Source organism: Telopea speciosissima, chromosome 3, assembly GCF_018873765.1.
Source record: "Telopea speciosissima isolate NSW1024214 ecotype Mountain lineage chromosome 3, Tspe_v1, whole genome shotgun sequence".
In the NCBI taxonomy this organism is placed as follows: Eukaryota; Viridiplantae; Streptophyta; class Magnoliopsida; order Proteales; family Proteaceae; genus Telopea; species Telopea speciosissima.
In genome coordinates this window covers 71,571,086-71,578,067 of record NC_057918.1, presented here as the reverse complement: position 1 = coordinate 71,578,067, position 6,982 = coordinate 71,571,086, and positions in this window count along the sequence as shown.

The window sequence follows — 6,982 nt, the reverse complement described above, 5'->3', positions numbered from 1 at the left end:
TAGAACCGAGTCAAAATTCAGTTCGATTTCGATTCACACTAACACTCCCTTGGATCGAACCGAAACCAAACCAAATATCTGAAACCAAACCGATTGACAAAGCTTAGTTTCAGCAACCCACCCTACCTTAAGGCACTTTTTGGTTGCTCTTGGTTCAAAAAGGACAATGGTTCTTTTAGGACCACCAAGGTGGTCCCCTAAGTATTTCCACAGAAATATAAAAGGTGACTAGAAAAGTTAGAACCAGTATCAGCCAACCACGACATGGATCAGCTAATGAAGTGGTCCATTTATTTCACAAAACCATTCTTAAAATATGTATTACCCTTTTAAGTTTTAACCAGTTATAATTTAGGTAGGCCAGTACTCAATTGATTGGTCAATTCCAGAATGTCCAATCCATTCCGAAATGAAGTCCCTTTCTATACTGGACCAGTCCTTGTTCATTGGTTCAACTGGTCGAACCAATTAGTTCATTATTGTAACATAAAACAAAAAGTGCCTATACGTAAGTGGAATGACGTAATAAAATGAACGGCTAAGATTATATCCTGATGTAAGTGACCAGACATCCCTAGCTTCCCCGCACGTACTGCTAAGACCTTAATTTTTCAATTAAATCTCTAATCCTTCCTTAAACTCGATTACCAAAAGAGAAATATCTGGATTAGTTTATTCCAGTGGCTGTTGTTAAATCTTAAACCAACCAAAATGACGGGGCACTTTACTTGATAGATTATTATAATAATTGTGATCGTGAGATATAATATAATAATAATAATAATAATTTAATCTTAAATTGTTTTCTTATTGGGAAGATTCTCCACCAACTCCTAATTAAAATGTTAAATTGAGCAAATTGCACAATTACAGCTAATCCTACACAAAGATTATGAGTATTTGACTTGGGAGGAAGAGTACACCCACCAACGTAAAACGTGTAATCATGATACTTCTCCTCTGTATATTCCTAAGTTGTTAAAGCAGAAGCCCATGTTTTAGCGAGAGGGGCTTCCCTGCTGTCTTTTTCTTTTGTTTGGTGGGTTAATCCACCTAGCTTTGTTGTAAATCCTTCTCTTCTGAAGAGGAGGGACTTTGCTGTGTGTTTTGAATAAAGTTGTTTGGACTGTAAGGCTTTTTTGATGGACCAAAAAAAAATAACAAAAAAAACCAACGTAGAACGTGTAATCTTGATATTTCAAATCTGTCCATTTGCATTAACAAACCAAACCCTAAGGTTCCATTTGGTTGAAAGGGTAGTGAAAGGAAATATTCACATTTTCTATAAAATATATTTTACTTTTTAATGAAATATTTTTATTTCTTTTGCAATTAAATATAAAAATTGATCTTTTATTTTTGTGAAAAAGAGAAAATGAAATCTACTTTGTCTCACGTGGGTCTTGCGTTTAGACACAAAAGTGTGCAATAGTACCATCTTGTCTCCCATGCTCTCATTGGATCCCATGCTAATGCAGGTTCTATACGACTAGACATCCATCTCAATCTCTTATCCTTTTGTAAAATATATTTTTCTAAGAAAATATTTACATTTCCCTTGTAACTAAAAAAGCCTAAAATAGATAAAGATGTAGAGGAAAAAATTTCAATATTGATCGTGCGTGGATCTTTTCTCAAGCTCCTCTACTGATTAATCATGTGGGACTCGTAATACCGCTCTCCCCAAAAAAAAATATAATAAAAAAGAAACAAAATTTTTTGCCGCCCTACACACACCCAAACATAGAGAGAGCGAAATAAGTACCCTCCCCTCATGAAAGGCAGTAATAACTGTCCTGTTAATGCCTCCCCATACGCAAATAAGGATTCAGATCCTCTACTGCCGAGCTACCCGGCAGGACGGTGTTGTCGAGACACAGCGAGGCGGGGGAATGACCACCTTACCCCTGGCTGAGCGCCTTGCCTGAACAGGGGTAAGGTGATCATTCATTGCCTCGCTGTGTCTCGGCAGTAGGGTCCTGTCAAGGCACACTCTCCACAAGGGGGCCTTTCTCTATGTGGCCCACTTGTGCATCTCTATTTACTGAACCATTTCTCGTATCATGATTGATGTGATGTTCTAACTATATATGCATATACTTTTCTTCGGTGATGTGCCATTTTTTTTGATAAATTGGTGATGTGTTATTTCAATCCAAGAAAAGAAGAGATTCCATATAAATACCCCTCTAGTCTATATCAAAAATAAATGTTGATGGTGCATTACCTAATTCTGTTACATCAGCTGCCTCCAATAACAAGGGATCATAAAAGAAAGAGTTATGACATATGGTTGGCTATACTTGGTTCAATCTATATTAGTATTGGCCGACACCAATACTGATACTTGATCAATATTTGATTTATATCGTATCCAAATCAGTATTTGCCGATATCGATATTGTACTAATACTTAGATCATTATTGAATCAATGATACGATATAGACAAAGGGTAAAATGGTTAAAATAATATTAATATCAATATTCTTAAGAATAAAAATGTTCGATATGAACTGATATATATTGATATTGATATCTACTTTAAAATTGATCGAGATACTCGATCAAATATCATGAACTAAATCCATTAAGGTAAAGGAACTAAGACCTGAGTGAATTGTCTCATAATCTCTAAACCACCATCACCACTACCATCATTGTCGCCATTAGCACCTCTCTCAAAGAAATATAGCAAATCTATTCTCAAAAATTGAACTATCAAATAGATTTCTTGTACTTGAAATATTTCAAATTAATGCAACCAAAATAATATCAATTTTTTTGACTAAAAATCTATTTGTTGACTGTTTCATGAAATCAATCCAAAATCAAAATAGAAATCATATAAAATCTGACCTCCCATCTAGTTTTTATCTTTTATTTTTTATTTTTTTGAAATTAAAACAATTGAAATAACTTTGAGAATGGACAAGACTTAACTATTAAGGACAACGTACAGTTGTTGGATCTAGATCACCCACCTACCCAATCATGTAGAAGAAAAACATATATATAAGAGAGATATTCAAGATTTGGCAAACATTATTACATAAACACCCTTAAATACCTGAAATGCTCATTAAATTGATTGGGTGATGTCTAAACTGTGAAACGGACGATAAAAATGTCATTTCAGCAAAAAGTAGAAAAAAGACTACCAAAAGAAAAGAAAAGAAAAAGGAAAGGGACGTAAAGATGGAATTTTTTATAGGTGATGAGATTGTGATAAATTAATAGTACCTAAAGTCCAAACACGTGGGGCTTTGAAAGTGAAGAAAATTTTGGGCTTTTCTCTTTTTCTCTTGTCCAAAAGTCTATACTGTTAATTAAAAGTTGGGCAATAGATACTTCTTCGGTAGTAGGGCATTAACATGAATGGGATTTTTTATTTCATGGGTGTGGGATATTGAGACGGTAATTTTACGCAGTCCCCTATGTCTTGGCGTAAGATTGTGTGATCAAATACATTTCTTTCTTCCTTAAAATATAAAATGGTACAAGTTTTCCTTCACCCACGTCTAAAGGAACCGACCATGTGATTGGACTTTTGAGGAGTCATTATAGTCCCACCTGTTATTAACAAAGTTGAAACTACTCCTCTGTGATGAATCCCATGGCATTGATTAGGGGTATCAATTCCAAGCCCGCGCCGGTAGGCCCGACTGGGAAAATATGAATAGGCTCGGCCTATTTGTTAAAATTTGTCGGGTTCAAGGCTTCAAGCTCAAACCGAATATTATTTGGTCATTCTCAGTGTGGACGTCCAACTTGATGGTCGTTCGATTGGGACTGACATGTTTAGAGGCCCTTTAGAGCCCATTTATTCAGTCAAACACATTTAAAGCCATTTAAAGATAAATGGCTTAGTAGCCCATTTTAGACCCGTCTAAGACCCGTTTAACCTGATTATTGGTAGCCCAATTAAAGACCGGTACCGACCAACCATTTATAAATGGGACCATGCTTGCCATATGCAGGTCTGAATCGTCAGACTACCAATTTGAGCAATCACAGTGCAAAGGGGAAAATGGTGAGGCCCGACCAAGCCCAACTTGTTGACATCCCTACCATTGATGACAATGGTGAAGTTGTGAAGAGAAGGGAAACTCAGTCCAAGGATAAAAAAAAAGAGTCATTTTCAATTCAGCGAAACAACAACGTGGACGGACAAAGGAAAACCTCAGAAATGGGATCAGATTATAAGCCATGATCACTTGAAAGTATTTGTCTAATAAAGATGGGGGTGTGGGACCCATTAGATATAGGTTTAATTGGAATCAGAATCAATCATGGCCAACTTGGCCGATCCAATTTTGATTCCTCAAACCAGGGATTGAAAGAGAAGCATAACTTGGAGGCCTAGATTGTAATATCCCAAGTTCCCAACACATGGGGGTTGAAAATTGGAATTGAGGAAATTTTTCAATGACATATATGAAACCTACACCTGTAGCAAGAATGTTTGTAGCAGACAAGAAAATGAAATAATTCACTTCTTTAGGTTCATAAATACGTTCCTAGGTTTTGGTATTTTCTAAAATACCGTTTGAGATCCCATTTCTTGTCAGCCTTGTAACAGGAACATTCCTAGCACAAGTGTAGCAGCAAAATTTCATCCCATAGGGGAGGTGGTGGGCACAACCCCATGAAAAACGGCAACGGTAGTAGTTGCAACTTGCAACTGTTCAACCGAACAATATGCTTCGATAAATTTTTAATTTTTTTTTTTTTAAATTGTAAGATAAGTAGCATTGCTTAACGATGCTCTTACGTACCTCAGCTGGTTGGCACTGGTATGGCAATTTCCATAGTTGTTGACTGTTAAATCACGCCATGGGTAACATGACATGGTTCTTCTCTATGCCAATTTCATTTCTAAGGTTTGAACTTTGATCTATTATGCACTCTAAAGTGAAAATAGGCGTTTTGGATTGTGTCTTACTAGGGGGAATGGATACAAAGTTACAACCTCAACATGGTTGATACCTACCTAAAACTCATATTATATTTGGGAAGAGTTTTTTTAATCCGGGGGAGTGGCCCTATGCCAACACGGGGGCCAATAGAAGCGCACAAAAAAAGAATCAACATGAGCGGGATTTCACCTTTCATGGGGGCGGGATGGTCATTTTGCCCCATACTGTACCTGAGCACAGGAGTCATGCTCTAGGATTGAGTCTTTTTAGGGAGAAAGAATGTTGTCTAGTTGCGCAGCATATGCTACTGCCTCCTGTGTCAATCTCTTTCCTCCCACAGTAGGGTCAAATATGTCATTTCATATGAGAGAGATAGACACAAGGAGATACGTTGTGCAGCATGAAAACATTGTTTCTTTTCTTTTCAAGTGCATATGACAATATTATTTCTACCTATATTTTATAAGGAAGGGGGTCGTTGCCAGGCTATGTGGCCCATGCACTAGCACGGGGTCGAATGAGCGCGCATGTGGGGACATCCACAATGGTGGAATTTTTCATTTCATGGGGAGTCATCTTGCCTATGTCTTGGCATGGCACAAACACCAAGTAGCTTGGTAGCCTTCTTTATCACGTTTTATAATTATATTTTGGGAAGGCGTTTCTAGCCCAATAGTGGAAGTTCCATAGGCAGCAAGAGCCAATAAGGTCCCTTCATCGCTTCAATCAATAAGGGGTAGAGAGGTTATTTCATTTAGGGGGAGGCGAGGGAAAGAGAGAGGGTGCTAGCAGAGGCTATGCCCCTGGGCTGGAAACATTCACCCTTTTAATTTTTTTAGGGAGAGGGTTCTCTAAGCAAGAGGCATAGAGAAGCCCACCTATTATGTTAGGTAAAATGGCATTGTGCATTGGAGGCATAGAGAAGCCCACCTATTGTGTTAGGTAAAATAGCATTGTACATTGGAGGGTAGCAAGAACCGTTCATGTGGGGAGGAGAGAGAAAGACACAGAGATGCTGATGTACCCTATGCCAACGGATCAAAGAACATTTTTTTCCCCTTTTTTTTATATAAACAATGGAAATGTATTCTTTGTCCGAGAGCCTGGCCTACACCAAAGATCTCTATGTCTATCTCGCTCTCCTCCCTAATAGAGGATAGATATGTCATGTCATATGGGGAGGAGAGATATATATAGACACATCCGAACAGAAAACATTTCTCCATAAACAATTTATATTTCTTTCCAAATTCAAAAGAATTTGAGTGCAAAGTAAATTTAAGGGGATAATCTATTTGTAACTTTTTTTTTTTTTAATCCTTGGTTCTTTTTAAGTAGGGGAGTGTTGTGTAACTTACCCCTCTCCTCCCTCCATCTTTGGTTTGGCCGACTGGCTCCCTCTCCCATCCTCACCATGTGCATCTTCCTCCCCTCCTTCGCATCGCCCTCACCCCTCCCCTGCACTCAACCATTGTGGTTATGCATTTTAAAGGACCAAAGTTGTCTTATGCATAAGCTAAAGCAATAATAAGTAAATTGTTATTCTTAAATGTTTTATCGAGTTTTGCAGGACCCAATCATATACGCAGACACTCTTATATTGACATGTACTATGGAATGGGGTTTGGCAGTACTAGTGTACATGCCCTAGATTCCATAACGATGGTGTTGATTAGTAGAGGGTTGGTACATGATGATTTATTATTATGTAGGGGTTTATTTAGAATTTGCTAAAATAATTGGTTATTTATTTAATTAATGGATACGGTGCAAATTGTAATTATCCATAAATTAAAATAAATAATTAATTATACTATTCTCTATTAGATTCTGCTTCTTCACCAATTAGAAGCATTTTATGATTAAATAGGATCAAGCCAATGAGGAGAGAGAGTGTCTGACTCTCACTAGGAATCATCCAAGTACGGTTTTGGAAACCCTATTATTTAAACACACCAAGGGGAGGGGGCAGCCCAAGGATTCTCCGGCCTTGGACGAATTTTGGCTCCTCCCTTCCCCCCTTGGATGAATTTTGGCTCTCTCTCTCTCTCGTTAGGGTTTTTGA